The 14848-nt window shown below is 42.2% G+C and overlaps 1 protein-coding gene across 1 annotated transcript in view; it reads left to right on the plus strand.

Moving 5' to 3' along the window:
- The first annotated feature begins 669 nt into the window (after positions 1–669).
- Positions 670–14848, plus strand: part of PAQR8 (progestin and adipoQ receptor family member 8) — a 45925-nt gene continuing 31746 nt past the window's right edge. The window contains exon 1 of the mRNA XM_031011816.3: positions 670–874. The gene's annotated coding sequence lies outside the window, so the exon portion shown is untranslated. The remainder of the gene's footprint in view (positions 875–14848) is intronic.

The following is a 14848-nucleotide window of genomic DNA, read 5'->3' on the forward strand; positions in this document are numbered from 1 at the left end:
AGATAATGAAGAAGGCTTTTTAAAAGCAAAGCCAACTTGATTTGTTAATTGATCATCCAACTTCTTAACTGTCTTTTTCTCATGGTAAAATACCGAGAACATTGTGGGTGAGGAGCAAGTCGGGAGGTGGAACCCACCCCCGCACCCTGCCTCCAATAGATTGTATGTGTGGGTCGCTATTGCTGGGACCCACGAAGGCTGTAGATTGAGGACACAGGGTAGAAGTGGATCTTCTGCAGGTCAGTGTCAGATGTGTCTGTGTGATGTAGTCATGGGAGAGGCGCGAGTCTTGGGCGGGTGTATCTTAGGGGTGTGGAAGTGTCTGCAAGGGCCTCTGTGGTATGTCATCACATTATTTATATCATGGGCATGACCCTGAACGTTCACCCGAGAGTGGTGAGAGAAAGGCCAGGATTTAAATCAGTCTTGACAGCGCAGATGAAGTTTGTTATTGTTTTCCGCCCTTCCCGAGGGACTTCGGAAATGGCCCCCTGGGAGGTGAATTCTTGGAAAGAATATGAGGGCGGTTAAGGCGTCTCTGTCTCAAACTCTCCGGATTTTTTGCAGCTAGCAGGGACTGCGAGGGTCTGCGTCCTGGGTGGAAGGAAGCGGCGTCAGTCAACTTCCTCGCAGCGGCGGCAGCGGCGCGGGCTGCAGCGGAGCGCGCGGGTCTGCGCATCCCGCCCCCGGGTCGGGAAGGGGCGGAGCCGGGCGTCACCCGCCCCCGGCGGTCTCCTCCTCCCGGCCGCTCCCCCGAGCCGAGCCCGCCGCGGTCACAGCCACCCGCGGGAAGCTCGTGGCCGGGACCCCGAGGCGGGAGCGCGGGCTGGGCCGGGCTGGGCTACGCGCACGGGCTCGGCCGCCGCCCCTGCCGGTGAGTCCCGCCGCGGGAGGCGCGGAACGGGTCGAGTTGGGTATTGGGACCGCGAGGTCGGGGAGCCCCGGGGCCCGAGCTCGGGAGGCGGGGACGTCAGGATCGCGGCGTTGGGGAGTCCTCGCACCCCGAGCTCAGAGGGGAGGTCCAGAGTCGCAGCGTTGGGAACCTGAGGCCAGGGGCCGGAGTTTAGGGCCCCGATGTTGAGTCTCCGAATCCAAGCCCGGAAGGGGGGACGACGGGTTAGGATGCTGGGGAGCCCTGGAGCTCTGAACGGCTGTAGTGGGGTGGCCAGGACTGCGATGCTGGGGAGTCATGGAGCCCGAGCCTGGAGAGCTGGCGGGGGTGTGGGGACCGCGATGTTGGGAAGGCTGAGCCCGGAGGGCGGGAGATTCAGGACCGCGACGTGGGGGAGTCCGACAGGGCAGAACGAGGGGCGTCCTGTCCGCATTTTTGGGGCGCCCTCCGCAGGGCGGAGGGGAGCGGAACCTGGGAGGGGAGTGCGGAGGAGAGGAAGCCCGGGGCGGTAGGGAGAGCCCGAGGAAGGGCAGCCCGAGGTAGGGGAACCCCGGAAAGAGTAGGGTGGGTCTAGGCATGTGCTTTCGCCCGGGTAAGATGGAGGGGGCTTCTCTGAGAGGGTGGGCGCGAGGAGCGGAGTTGTGATGAGAACCGCCGGCAGCTGGCTAATGGGCGGATGCTGGGGCTTGGCTGGATGGGAACGCCGCGGTGGGGTGTCGGAGGTGGCTGGTGGGGCTGGAACGCTGGGAACGTCTGTCTAGGTTATGGGAACGCAGCGCCCTCGGTGGAACAGGGTCGTAGATAACTCGAGAGGGAATCTAGTCTAGGGAGCAAGACCGGGCATCCCCAGACGGAGGCGGGTGGGGACCTCGCACTCAGAGCGCTTGGGGAATATTCGGAGCCTGGGTTTGGGGGCTGCTGCACCTCGCCGACCCGGTGCGGGGACCTGGAGGTAGCCGGGCACCGCAGCTTCCTGTGCAGCTGTGGGTGCTCCAGGCACTGGCAGACTAGTGGGAAGTCCAGGAGCCTTGGCAGGCTCATTGTCTTGACCTAAGTTGCATTCCATATTTCTTAGCTGGGTTAGAAATGATTTTGTCCAGGAACCCAATGAGAAGAGCCTGGGCTAAAAAAATTAGTTATGGAGTGAGATTTCAAATGTACAGGTAATACCTACCCGTGTGTGTGCGCCTTAGGGATAACTCATACAATACACTGTATGTGTGATTTTTAGACCCACGTGTGTACTACTTGTTCCAGTACTCTGAGAAGCTATTTCTGGGTAAAAACGAGGAAAATCCACAACAAATACACACACCAAACAATGTCCACAAACGCAGTGCATTCCAGTCGAGTTAAACATGAGAGTATTGTACAGTTTGGGAGTATTTGCTTGTCAGTGAAGACTCCTGTTACTGAAGTTAATAGGAGTTGGCTGCATGGAAGGTAGACTGCCCTTGACTGCCCTGTTAAGGTTATCCACAACGTGTACCCAGCCCTGAGCTGCTGCACCCTTGACCAGGTCAACTGGAAGGGAGCCAGACTGCTTAGGACCTCAGTGGATGAGTATCCAAGTGTGTATCTAAAAACAAAGGACCAAGGCATGGCTTTGGTTTTGTTTTTGTTTTTGTTTTTTATTTCTGCTGTTTGTCCTTGGGTGCGTGTCCTTCAATTATTAGTTAAATGTTGACTATCTTACATTAACCCATCTTGTATTATTAATTATGTATGGTAATTATTTCAGTTATTTGGCGTAACAACCAATTCTGGAAGACCCAGAGTAGAGGAATCTTATTAAGTGGATATATCCATTGAAAGATATGTTTTGTTTTGTTTTTTTTGTTTTTTTTTTTGCGGGTGTGTATGCACCAGATTTCCTTCTGGTGCATATAGGTCCATCTTCTGACACACACTGAGATTTGAGCTTCATTGGATAAACAAGGATTATTTTGGCAACTAGCATTTGTTGGGTCTGTTTTTAATTCATGAAAAGGAAATCTTTAATCATTATGCAAGTTAACAGGATAGAAAGCTATTTATTCATTTTACAAGAATCATTTCAGGATAAGCATGTTTCCATTAAGGGTGTGTGTATACCTTATTGAGTGGTCAGGACCTTGCATCAAAATCTGCACTATCATTCCTGCAGCAGTGTACTTACTCACTTGGACGTAACACTTGCTGATGCTTCCAATTCTTTATCCAAATGTTAAAATAAATATGCCAGTATTTATACATTCAAATCAGTATTTCTCCCCTTCAAAAGCCTCCTCTTGGCAAGCTGTGTACTAATTCTAGTGATGCTGTCACTACTGAGAATAATTTTGGAGCTCCTGCTTTGGAGTTGCCTTCCGAGTTTGCAACACATTTCCTGATTGCCTCAGTGATGGCAAACCTTCCTCAGCTGGGAAACAGCCAGGCACTGTGCGGGGCCAACTTGGGCTTCCGAGGTGGGGAATCGAGGTTGTCAATAAGTATGCTCATTAAAGTAATGAAAATTCTCTTGAAAGACCGGCAGTTCTAAAAGGGGCGTTTAGTAATGGCATGGAGTATGTATTTAGGATTGGAAGGAATTACAGTTGGTCCCTGAACAACACCGGGGTTAGGGGCTCCCATCATCTCCACAGTGGAAATTTTGAGTACAACATTTAACTCCTCAAAAACTTAACTACTTTGAAGCACAACCTTCATTTTGGTGTTTGTGCTCTGGTATGTATGTAAAGTAATTGGTCCTGTCACTTTATTGTTATAGCTTATGGCATATTGGGCTAGAAAAAGTAAGCCTTTCTTTGCCTCTCCTGATACTTGTTACTAGGCAGTCTCTGTCATTGTGGATTTTTACAGAAAGCAAAACAAAAATACAAAAGACTTGTTGTCTCACCAAAAAAAAAAAAGGTACCCAGAAAACCATTTGCCCCAGCTGTAGGTAATGCCTGGTGCTTGATTTTTGATGTGAAAGGATCCACAGAAGTAAAGGGAAGAGAATGATTTCTGAACATTCATTTCAACTTTGGGATTTCATGGCACACAGTAAAAAATGTAGTGAACATATATCCCTTTTTAAAATCCGCATTTTTTTTTTCAGGTTGTGTTGCATAAAGCTTCGTACAGCCACAGCTTGAATCTTGATCTAGCTGTGGTTTGGGGCAAGTTGTTTCATCTCTTTTGGCCTCAGTTTTCTTAAAATGAACATATTAATAAGTATGTACCTCATGGGGCTGTGATGAAGATGAAATAACATTGATGCATGTAGAACACTTGAGTTCGGTGCCGGACACATCATGAGTGCTCAACAGAGTCTACTTATTCTTGTTAGGAATATTATTTATTGATAGTCTTATGTTAAAATTCCTTTGAAGCCATGTGGAAATTTATCATTTCCCAGGTAATGATATTCCCTTCAGTTAGGTTTTGCAACTAACTACAAATAGAACATTTTGGTTTTTGCCCTCCTGGTCTTTTAAGAGTTTTTAAAGGGTAACCTGAAAAGCAACCACAATTAGTTATTTTTTATTTATTCAGAAATGAGGAAATACAGACTCCAAATAAGTGGAGTCAGTGCTCCTAGTTACTTTCTTTTGAATTCAGATTTTTTTTTTAAATGAGCGTTCCTGTTATGATTGTATATTATGTATAACAGTTTGGTGTGGTAAGGCAAATCTGAAAGAAAAAAGTTTAAAAGCCTCTCCTCTAATTTTTTTCCCTTCATCCAATGAAAATATTATTCTAATGAAATAGCTACAGTTCTCTTGGCACGTATTGAAAGAGACGATTCTGGTAAACATTCCCTTCATTCCAAATGTGAGTTTTGCTCTGCTGTGTTTTTTAAACAATAGGGAAGAATAGCCTGGCACTGAAATCTCAGCTCTTCTGTAAATGTCAGCACTAGTTTTTTTTCAAGTTTATAAATTTTATTTTATATATATATGTACATATATTAGAAAGATGGGAAAGTTTCATCTTAATTTTAATCAGATGATTAGGGGGTGCTACGAAATAGTTAATGTTTCATGAAATGTTGACCATTTAGTGAGAATTCTCTGTTCTAGGCAAGCAAGTGCTGGAGATGGAGAGGCTTGAGACACAGGCTTTGCCCTTCAGAAGTTCATTCACATCATGTGCTCTCTTACAATGATGCAGGAACAAAAGCTTCTTCTAATGGCCTGTGGAGCTAAGAATTCGTATGGATTTTACTACATATTTTCCTTCAATTTCTCAAAGAAGGGTAAATAGGTGGATCTCTCAGTAGTGTTCATATTTTTGAGGTGGACTAACTCTTTCAAAATTAGATCCCAATATGCACTCAGAGGCCATAAAAGGAGAAAATAGCTATAATTAGTGAATTACAAAGTATATCTGCAGGATGGGGTGGTATTATTGCTATACGAAACTTTCTTGGAATGTTGTGTTTGGTTCTTGCTCTGTCTTCTGAGTAGCGGTTTATGTACTTGTAAAGGACCAGGAAACAATATACATTGTGGCTTAGACTGGAGCCATGATTCTTTTTTTTTTTGAGATGAAGTCTCCCTCTGTCACCCAGGCTGGAGTGCAATGGCACAATCTCGGCTCACTGCAACCTCCATCTCCTGGGTTCAAGCAATTATCCTGCCTCAGCCTCCTGAGTAGCTGGGATTGCAGGCACGCACCACCACACCCAACTAATTTTTGTATTTTTGTAATTTTGTAATTTTTGACCACCATGTTGGTCAGGCTGGCCTCGAACTCCTGACCTCGTGATCTGCCCGTCTTGGCCTCCCAAAGTGCTGGGATTACAGGCGTGAACCACTGTGCCCAGCCTGGAGCTGTGATTCTTAATGGGGAGAAGTGGGTGGTGAATTTGCCCGTCTTTCCCCCAGAGGTGGATGATTTGGTGATGTCTGGAGACATTTTTGATCGTCATACCTGGAGGGGGAGGGATGTTACTGGCATCTAATGAGTGGAGTCCAGAGATGCTGCTAACCATCCTATAATGCACAGGACAGCCCCGCACAACAAACAATTGTCTGGTTCAAAACATCAGTAGTGCTGAGAAGCCCTTGGCTAGAGCATGGGATTTGGAATAAAAATAAACCTGCATTAGCACCCTGACACCACCATTTCTTAACTGTGCCACCCTGGGTGTGTTACTTAATCTGAGTATCCATAGGATGCATATCTGAAGAGATGTGAGTTAGAGTGTGTATGAAATGCTTAGCACACAGAAGGATCGCAATAAGTGTCAACTCTTAGTATCATGACTGGTAGATCTAGGTCAAAATCCAAAGACTGTGCTTTAAACAGACACAGCTTTTGTTTCTTAACCTATTATGTACAGAAAGAATTCAAGTTTCTTGTTTTCATTTGTGTACCCAAGGATAGGGCAGGGGCACAGATGTAGGGCCTCCAGCATCCCTGGTACCTTCTGCATTTTGTCCTAGGTTCTGCCAGACAGCTAAGTGTACTCTGCAGATCAACCAAGCAAACAGGACAGTCCCCCAGACTTGTGTAGAGGAAAGATGAGGATGGAGGAGCTTTCTGTTCCATGTGGGCTACACTTGGAAGGGGGAGATAGCCAGACCAGGAAGCTCCTTCTGATTGAACTTATTATCTCCCAGGCTTCTGAAGGCTCTTCTCAGACCCTTGTCTACACATGACCAGAGAGTTTCCTTTGCTGTGTGAGCAGGTGAGGAGGTCTGGCCATTTCCCTCCCCTTTGCTTTTCTTTAGCCAGGTATGGTGGTTCATGCCTGTAATCCCAGCACTTTGGGAAGCTGAGATGGGAAGATCGCTTGAGCCCCAGGAGTTCAAGACCAGCCTGGGCAACATGGCAAGACCCCATCTCTACAAAATATACAAAAAATAGCCAGGTGTGGTGGCATGTGCCTGTAGTCCCAACTACTTGGGACGTGCACACACACACACACACACACGAGCCACATGAGTGAGTAATCAACTCAGTAACAAGCAGATCTTCAGCAAACAGGGGCAAGTGGAGCAAATTCTGGGCACAGAGAATGTTTAGCAGATAAGGATGTAAATAAGTAACAGTGTTTTCTTAGCTGTGATCTAGAAACCATTGGTACTGTGGTTCTCAGTCCTGGCTATAGGATAGAATCACCTGGGGTTGTCCAAGAATATTGATGCCCTAGCCCCACCCCAGACCATTGTTTGTGAGTCAAGGTGAGTAGCACCTGGGTATCAAATTTTTTTAATTCTTGGGTGTGAGTTGAGGGTCAAGGACCACTGCCGTGTGAAATGCATGACTTGTATTTAAAAAAAAAAAAAGAAGAAAAGGGAATTAAAAATATCTAAGTAACGTAAGTGTTGTTAAACTTTTGTTTAGTCTTGGGTATATGCTGGCTTCTAATTGGTTGTGGTCAGAGTTTGAAAAACATTGTTTTAGAACCTTAGAGGTGTTTAATTAATATTGATAAATTTACCTCATTCAATATTTCTGTATGCACATCTGCTGGACAGTTTTCAAAGTTGTTTTATATATCTTCTCAAATATGACTTTTGCTACCATCCCATGAGGCATAAAGAGCAAATATACTGATTTTTTTTTTAACAGATGAAGAGTGATATGGTTTAGCTCTGTGTCTCCCACCCAAATCTCACCTTGAATTGTATAATCCCCACGTGTCAAGGGTGGGACCAGGTGGAAATAATTAAATCATGGGGGCAGTTTTCCCCATGCTGTTCTCGTGATAGTGAGTGAGTTCTCTCGAGATCTCATGGTTTTTTAAGGGGCTTCTCCCATTGCTTGGCACTCATTCTCTCTCCTGAGAGAAAGATTTCTTTTCTCAGTGTCTTGGAGGGTATAGGCTTCCAAACCATCTGGGTGGCAAATAAACTGTTCATATTTTCCTATGTGAGGAATATTCAATACCATATCAGAGCAATATTTGTTGAATGAGCAAATAATAATTATGATAAATGTTAATATACAATGGAGGTAATAGGTGACTTCAAAATTTCAAGACAAGTACACCTAGGGAAGACCCAAGGCTGGTTCACCTCTCTTTCTAGGGTGACCTGGTTCCTGACTTTAATCAACCCTCAGTTCCTAGGGCTGTAAGAATTTGAGAAAGACCAGAGCTAGGGTTATTGATTTAAGAGCTTTTTGTTGATTTTGAGACACAGCTAACAGTAGAGGTGGTGACATTTATCCTTTTCAGGTCCAAGATTAAAAGGAGCAAAGAAGAAGAAAAAAATCTCTATTCTCAAAGAATAGAGAATTGAGTACTTTCCAACAATATTGTGAAACTCTGTATTTGCCTGTCCTTAACACCTGCTCTTTTGACTCCAAGAGAATACCAAAAGGTTCAAAATAAATCCGTAGTCAGGAAACTGGAGGTGAGCTACCAAACCAGGCGAAGATGGAAATAAAATATACATACTCTGCTGAATAATGTCTATGGATCATAATTTTGGGAGAAATGACTGTTGGTGAAAACTATAAAGAGAATTTGGTAAATCTGTATAAAATATGGAAGAGCAGATAGTATATAGTCAGTGATGGACTTTAATGGCTCTCAAATTAGAAAATTTATATTTTCCATGGTGAATTCATTCCAGAAATCCCATCTTAGCTTTTTGATTCCTGCACTTAAGCAAGATAAAGGCATTACTATTATTCCCTTGAGTTGTCAGAGACCCTGAGTACTTTGGAAAGTGGAATTAGTTTCATGGGCTAATACTCAATTGCCTGCAGTGCTAAAATGTTACCCAGATAGGTTCAAGAATGTCATTGAAACCAGGTGGCATTTCAAGAAAGTAGAAACTGATTCCGCAAATCTTGGTTTGATGAAGAGGTTCATGTTAATTCATGAAGTGCTAAAGGTATTTCTTGGATTGCATGGGTTTTTTTTTTCCTCTTTAAAACATACTGAATAATGACTTGTTTATGACTTATATCTCTGGAACTATTGCCACCTTCTGAGAAGCTGCTGGTCTGAGGGTCTCAGACAATGTCTTTGTCTCATCTGGGATGTAAATATCTTAGATTTTTGTAGTTCTCAAGAATCAGTCTAACTCGGACACTTGGGAGGGAGAGGGAGAAAAAGGCAATAGATGTTGTTGGGGCATAAATGAAATAAGGCCAGAGCGGCAGAGGTGGGGTTCAAATAGGAAATTTGTCAGTTCATTTACAGGGATATTTTTGGCCACTTAATAAGTACCCAACACTGCTAGATTCCTTAAGAGAAGCGTAAAGCACGTCTTTTTGTGCTTAAGGAGCCTAATACATTTGGAGTGTCTGCTTTTTTTTTCCACGAAGGAGAAAACTTTAGAACGTTTATAATTGTGTGTAGGACTCTGAGGCACTGGTAGTAGGTGCAGTACCCCTCAGTGTGAGACAGGGTAAAGTCAATGGGAGCTCTTACAGTTTGAGTGTAACTCAGGAGAAACAACCTGAGTGAGATCTTGAAAGAAGAATAATATCCAAAGAGGGGGACATTTATGATGGGAGACATAGCTTCTGCAATGGCACAGAGGCAAAAATCAGAATAGTATATGGTATGTAAGGCCCTGAGGAAATCACTTTATTTGGCTTCATTTTTCTTCATATCAGTTGGCACCACTTCACATGTATGTGTGTGTGTGTGTGTGTGTTTACTCCCTATCTTCTGCATTGGATTGCAGTGGTCAGCTACATAAGGAATACATAGAGCAGGACCTAGATCTAGATTCCCTTTTGCAATTGGGTGTTTGCAGAAAGGAAAAAAATTAAATCATTCATTGAAAAATATTTTTCAAGGGTCTACTATATGCTTGGTTGGCAGAGTTCTAGGTACAGGAGATACAGAGATGAACAAGGTCCCTGCCTTCATGCAACATATATTCTCTTGGGGGAGACAGACAATAAACAAGTAAATCAGGAAATGTATGATTTTAGGTAGTGAAAAATGCTATGAGGAAAAATAAATCAGGATAAGGGGAAAGAGTGTGCCAGTTTTAGGTAAGGGTAAGGTAAGGGTAAAATTTCAGATTAGCTCGCTCTTAGCTTCCCTAGAGAAGCCAAAGACCACTGAAGTCTTTGCTAATGGAGTTCCAGCTTTATTATATGCTCATCTTGTCCATTGACCCTCTCAACAATACATATACAGTGGACATTCAGCAAGTATTTCATAATAGTAATAACAATGGTCTTGCTAGACTTGAATTGGAGCACTTTTTTTCTCCTTTTTACTTTCTATAAAAGAAGCATGAATAGAAGAATTCTTCTATTACAGAAGAAGCATGAATTGCATAGGAGAGGACACACAGGTACTGTTGACAATAACACAGTGATCCATACATCCATCTCTGTGGAAAAGAAGATTGAACACAGCTGCATCAAAATTTTGTCACATGAAAAAGAAAATATTAAACTCTTTATAATGATGTGGCTGTGATACATCTCATGGCCTGGAGAACCATTGGGTCTAAATATTAACCAAATTCCAAAGGAGGTAATAATATATCCATGCATATGTAAAAGCATACAAAGACATAAAATAGCTACCATGTATTGAGCAATCACTGTGTGCCAGGCATTGTGCAATGTACTTTACTTGCATTACCTTTGGTCCCTGCAACAACCTTAGGAGGGAGATATCCCAGTACAAATGAAACAGAGATGAAGTGGCTAGTGCAAGGGCTCTTAAAGTTAGTGTCAGAGCAAAGATGGCAGATTCCTTGTTTGTGTGGGGGCATGAAATCGTGTTTGGAAATGCTGGTTTAATTAAGGGATTCCTTGGAGTGCATATCTAGCTTGGCATTACTCCAGGGTGGAGTTCCCTGTCTGTCCAGCTCATCACTCTATCTAAGAAATCCTAGAAGCTGGGAATTTCTGGGGCTGGCTCTGAATTGATTTAAGTGGTTTCCTGAACCCATTGGAGGCATGGAGTGCATTGAACATTTTTTCACTATTTTGTATGCCTGTGAAACCACATACATGTCTGTCAAGCAGCTGCACGAGCCATTAAAACTTGGAAATGCTTAGCTTTTGGCTGGGAATGACAGTAGCTCAGTTTGGAGTCACCACCAGCTCAACTAAAGCTGACTCGGAACTCTGATTCTGTATATCTGTAAAAGATCTAGGTAATGAATATTGGAAGGATGTGAGATTTAGTAAACTTCCAAAGCATAGAGAACCAATAATGATCAACTTACTGTTACTGATAGTGAAAAGGTTGGGCAGTAGTGGATGGTCTAGAGTGACAGTGAAGTTCTCCATGTGTTTAACTCCCTCATGTTGGCCCCAGAACCCACCCATGTTTCTAGAGAGGCAGGCTGGTCTCTTGGCACCTCTGTGACCTGGAAACAATGCCCTCAAAACCTCTGATCTACAACAGATTACATTTAATGAGCACATGTGTGCTAAGAGTTTTACATGTATTTCTCTCTTTCTCTCAAACTTTCTGTTATTGAAATTTCAAACAGGCAGAGGTAGACAATATGGTATAATAAATCCCCATGTGCCCATCAACCAATTTCAGTAATTATTAGCTCATGGCCGACTCCATATATATATATATACACATACATATATATACATATATATACATATATATATATACATATATATATATCTTCAGATTATTTTAAAGCAAATCCCAGACATCATATTATTTGTGAACATTCTAAAATGTGTTTCCAAAAGATAAGGACCCTTTTATTATAATTCTTTAAACTTCACAACAACACTGTTAGATATCACTATATCCCTATTTGACAGATGAAGGCTCTGAGACACAAGGAGTTTAAATTACTTGCCCCTGGTCACCCAACTTGTAACTGACAGAGTCAGGATTCAAATCCAAGTTGCCTAACTTCAAAGCCCATCTTGTTTACTGCCATGCTACGTGGTTGCTACCAGACCCCACTGTTGTAGCTAATCCTTGCATTACAGAATTGGATCCTGGGATTAACAAACTCCCACGGACATGACTGTTGATGTTTACAAATTCAGCCATTTTCCCGTTGCTGCAAATTGGGTTCATTTAGGTACACAGGGACAGAATAGCTGTGAAAGGCCTGTCTGAAAGAAAGAAAGGACCAGCCTGAAATATTAATGGATTCTATTAGGGCAGCAAAACTGATAAAGCAGTCAAACCCTTCTTGTGATAGTGTTTTAAATCTTGGAGAAATCCACAATGAAAAGGACTTAATAGAAAATATGACTGTCATTGGGCCATAGCTGCCAAGGGAACTAAAAGGTTTCTTTTAAATGAATTCTCCTTTGGTTTTCTCTTGGCGGAAGGAATCAGCCGTCCCACTGAGTCTTTTCAGTTTGTTTCTAGCACAGCTAATTGTGTTTATTTGTCTCCGGAATCACATGCCTCTCTCCTCTCCCTTGCTTTTTCTTAGGGTCTCTTGCCTGCTGTGTACTGCTTTTACTGCCAGAAATGTTCTCCTCACCTGGGAGCCAGTTGGCTGCCAACACTGAGTAGGTACTGGGAGGCTGATTCTGCCTCTCCAGAGATCTGACCTGGCCTGGGTGTCCAAGATTGCCTTAGGGTAGACGGAGAGATTGGATAAACTGGCTACAAAAGGATCTGTTTTTTTTTTTTTTTGCCTCAGATGTGTCCACTTGGTCCATAACAGCATTAAGAACAGAGCAGACAGCAAGTAAATAAATAGTATTGACTAATTGATCAAGATAGCTTTGCTAGTTGATACGGTTTAGATCTGTGTCTCCACCCAAATCTCATGTTCATTTGTAATCCCCAGTGTTGGAAGTGGGGCCTGGTGACTAGATCATGGGGGCAGTTTCTCATGGCTTCACATCATCCCCATTGAAGTTGTCATCCTGATGGTTCTCATGAGATCTGGTTGTCTAAAAGTATGTGGCACCTCCCCACTCCCTCTCTTACTCCTGTTCCAGCATTGTGAAGTACTTGCTCCCCCTTTGCCTTCTGCCATGATTGCAACCTTCCTGAGGCCTCCCCAGAAAGTGGGCAGATGCCAGCATCATGCTTCCTGTACAGCCTGCAGAACCGTGGCCAATTAAACCTCTTTGCTTTGTCAATTACCCAGTGTCCAGTATTTCTTTCTAGCAGTGCAAGAATGGGCTAATACACTAGTCAAGTTCAAGAAACTGGTTCTCCATTTTTCCTGTCAAAACATCACATTGACTTTCCTGCTTAATAGTTTCCTTTGTCATTGGGATCACTGCACTGATATTTACTTGCTTCTTTCCTCCTCCTTCCCTCCCTCTTTTCGTTTTGTTTCATTTCTTTCATTTCTTTTTTCGACAGGGTCTTACTCTGTTGCCCAGGCTGTAAGTACAGTGGTGTAATCATAGCTCACTGTGACCTTGAGCACCTGGGCTCAGGTGATCCTCTTGTTTCAGCCTTGTTATTAGGTAGGATTACAGTCACATACCACCATGCCCAGCTAATTTTTTGTAGGGTCTTGCTATGTTGGTGCCCAGGTTGGTCTTGAACTCCTGGGCTCAAGCGATTCTCCTGCCTTGGCCTCATAAAGTGCTGGGATTATAGGTATGAGCCTATAGGTATTTGCTTGATTGCTAAACCTCTGTTTCCTTTTCTTCCCCCTTACCTGTCCTGTCCCATCACAGAAGCCGTATAACTGCTGGAGAACTTCCTAGCTCTTTTTTAACCATCTTACTCATGGAGTTCTAGAAGATGGTAGTTGTCAGGATGCAATTGAAGAAAAGCCTACAAATTCCACCTTTGGCTCTCTATGGGACATGCCAAGGAGGACCTCATTATTATTAGAGATAATAATTATATTAATATATTATATTAACACAATATTATATTAATATATTAATACAACATTATATTAACATATCAATTCAATATTATATTAATATATTCGATATTGTATTAATATATTAATATATTATATTACCATATTAATATATTAATATATTATATTACCATATTAATATATTACTATATTAATATATTATATTACCATATTAATATATTACTATATTAATATATTATATTACCATATTAATATATTACTATATTAATATATTATATTACTATATTAATATAATAATATATTACTATATAAATATAATAATATAGTATATATTACTATATTAATATATTATATTACTATATTAATATAATAATATATTAATATATCAATATAATATATTAATATAGTAATATAATATTAACATGTTAATATGATATTATATTAACATATTAATATAATATTAACATATTAATATAATAATATCTATTAGAGATAATGAGGGAAATACATTTTCAGGGACAATGTATTTTATTTAAAGATATGTTATTGCAAATATTTTGAAATAGTTTTTTATTATTGATATGATCACTACTTTTTAAAAACGTTTAATGGGAAAAACAGTAGACGACAAGTCACTTAGTTGTCTATAGTAGAGTCAGCTCAGGGGTGGCAAATATATGGCTCTGTGCCACTGTTCCCTCCTGAGCCCCACCTCCCTCAAGAGCTTGTGGCAGACATTGTAAATCCGTAACACCTTGCCCTCTAAACTCCAGTCCAGGCCTGGAATGCTGCTCAACACATGATTTCAGGAAGCCATTACCAAGCAATAGAGGTTGGCATGACAAGTGAAATCTATTTGCCATCTCCTAAATAAGTAGTCTATAAAGCCCTTCCTGCACTAAAATTCACTGAGCTTTTTAGCCTGTGGTCATATTAGGTCCCTAACAGCTAGGGAGCAGATCTCCTCATTCATTGACATTACCACATAGATGCCAAACCCTCTCTGGAAAACAGAAGAGAAAGCAAAATTTTTTTTGATTAATTTTTTTTTTTTAAAGATGCAGGGTCTCGCTCTGTCACCGAGGTTGGAGTGCAATGGTGTGATCTGATCATAGCTTACTACAGCCTCCCCTCCTGGGCTCAAGTGATCCTCCCTCCTCAGCCTCCCAAGTACTTGGGACTACAGATGCATGGTACCACTCCTGGCTAATTTTTATTTATTTATTTATTTATTTATTCTTTTGTAGAGACAGGGTCTGTG

The sequence above is a fragment of the Gorilla gorilla genome, chromosome 5, assembly GCF_029281585.2.
Source record: "Gorilla gorilla gorilla isolate KB3781 chromosome 5, NHGRI_mGorGor1-v2.1_pri, whole genome shotgun sequence".
NCBI lineage: Eukaryota > Metazoa > Chordata > Mammalia > Primates > Hominidae > Gorilla > Gorilla gorilla.